Source organism: Choloepus didactylus, chromosome 21 (genome assembly GCF_015220235.1).
Source record: "Choloepus didactylus isolate mChoDid1 chromosome 21, mChoDid1.pri, whole genome shotgun sequence".
NCBI classification, from domain to species: domain Eukaryota; kingdom Metazoa; phylum Chordata; class Mammalia; order Pilosa; family Megalonychidae; genus Choloepus; species Choloepus didactylus.
The window spans coordinates 40,264,619-40,266,970 of NC_051327.1; the positions used below are offsets into that span (position 1 = coordinate 40,264,619).

Consider the following 2,352-nt stretch of genomic DNA (forward strand, 5'->3'; position numbering starts at 1 on the left):
AAATAAACTGAGGGATGTATCATGTCTGGAGATTGGAAGACTTGATATTACCGACACATCAATTCTCCACAAATTGATCTTTAGGTTTAAATGCAATCCCAATCAAAATCCCAGCACGGGTTTCCAGAGATTGTCATCAGATTCTCAAGTTCATATGGAAATGCAAAGGAACTGAAATAGCCAAAAAGTAGAACAAAGTTGGGGGACTTACATACCTGATTTCAGAACTTATTATAGCTACATTAATTAACAGAGTGTGGAACTAAAGATAGACAAATAGTTCAATGGAGCAAAACACAGTTCAGGCCAGTGCCTCCGCAGCCTCTGCAGCCATGCTCTCCGAGCGCATCCCGCTTGCCACCTGGAGGACCAGAAGCAGCTCCAGCTCTCGCCCCTGAAGGGGCTCAGCCTGGCGGACAAGGAAAGCACAGCCCCAGCCCTCACAGCAGCACCCCCGTCCTGGCCAGCCAGACCACCCAGAAGATCTTCCAGAAGCCTGCTGAGCAGGAGAAAGCTGAGATTCCTGACCCCAGCGTGGAGGATGAACCACTCCTGAGAGAAAATCCCCGCCGCTGTGTCATCTTTCCTACCCAATACCATGATATTTGGCAGATGTATAAGAAAGCTGAGGCTTCCTTTTGGACAGCTGAGGAGATGGATCTTTCCAAGGATATTCAGCACTGGGAAGCCTGAAGCCTGAGGAGAGATGTTTTATATCACATGTTCTCGCTTTCTTTGCAGCAAGTGATGGCAAAGTACATGAAAACTCGGTGGAGCCCTTTAGCCAATAAGTTCAGATCACGGAAGCCTGCTGTTTCTATGGCTTCCAAATTGCCATGGAAAACTTACATTCCAAAATGTATAGTCTCATCAACACTTACATTAAAGATTCCAAAGAAAGGGACTTTCTCTTCGATGCAATTGAAACAATGCCTAGCGTAAGGAAGAAGGCACACTGGGCCTGGCATTGGATTGGGGACGAAGAAGCTACTTAGGGAGAACATGGAGTAACCTCTGCAGCAGTAGAAGGGATCTCCTTTTCTGGTTCTTTTGCCATTGATCTTCTGGCTCAAGAAACGTGGACTGATGCCTGGCCTCACATTTTCCAGTGAATTTATTAGCAGAGATGAGGGTTTACACTGCGACTTTGCCTGCCTCATGTTCAAACACCTGCTTCACAGACCTTCAGAACAGAGAGTAAAAGAAATAATTGTCAGTGCTGTTAGGAGTCCCTTACAGAGGCTTGCCTGTGAAGGTGATTGGAACGAATTGCACTTTAATGAAGCAGTACACTGAATTTCTGACAGACAGCCCTATGCTGGAACTGGGTTTCAGCAAGGTTTTCAGAGTGGAGAATCTTTTTGACTTTATGGAGAATATTTCACCCGAAGGGAAGGCCAAATTTTTGAGAAGAGAGTAGGCAAGTATCAGAGGATGGGACTGATGTCAAGTTCAACAGAAAACTCCTTTATCGTGGATGCTGACTTCTAAGTGAACTGGAGATGTGTTCTTATTTTGCTGATTTTTTTCCCTTCTCAGAAAAACAAATTCAGCTACTTGAAATGTATCAACCAGCTACACCACGAATTAAGCCCAAGAGGAATATTTCATGGCATCTTTGAAACTATGCAGCTACCTCAAAACTAGTCCTGTTAATGATACTAGTGGAGTCACCTAGAAAGAGGATACCTAAGGCAAAGGCTGGTAAGGTTTTTATGAAAGATCTTGCCCATGTTTGGTTTTTGCAAGCAGGTTGACTGCAGATGACTCCTCTATATAGCTGTACCCATAGTAGTCTTGGCTTTCGAGACGGGGCCTCTCGAGCTCGTTTGACCCAGCAGTCTTGAACATTCAGTTATACCACAAGGCAGTTGGAAGATGTCATCCTCACTGCTTCAAAGCAGATTTTAAAGTTTACTTATTGATTTGTATATACAACTAGCACTTAACATGCAAATTAACATTGTACTGTCAAGCTACAAGCCCAATAGAGCTTAACTTTGTTGGTTTCTACATCAAATGCAAAGTATTTGCTCTACCACTTAATGGGAGCCGATTTAAAATTTACTAGATGACTAAAGTTTAAACCTGTGTAGACTTGTTATTTCTAAGCTTTATTTTATTTTATGAGTTGAAGTACTTTTATATCAATTTTAAAGTCAATCCTGTGCAGACCCAGATATTACCAGTCAGTGCCATATAGAAGACAAGTTGTGTGTTGTATTCTGTAGCACAGCTGGGCATGTTGTGGTAGAGTATACCGGGAAAAGAGGAAAGGTTTTAGTTTTTTAAAGGGTCATGTTTTAGGCAAAAACTTCTAACTTAAGTCATTAGGAATGGAGGCACTGCGTT

General features: G+C 42.8%; 1 pseudogene; it reads left to right on the top strand.

Annotated features, from left to right (window-relative positions):
• Positions 1–332: 332 nt before the first annotated feature.
• Positions 333–1,491, top strand: LOC119517949 (annotated as a pseudogene).
• Positions 1,492–2,352: the final 861 nt, after the last annotated feature.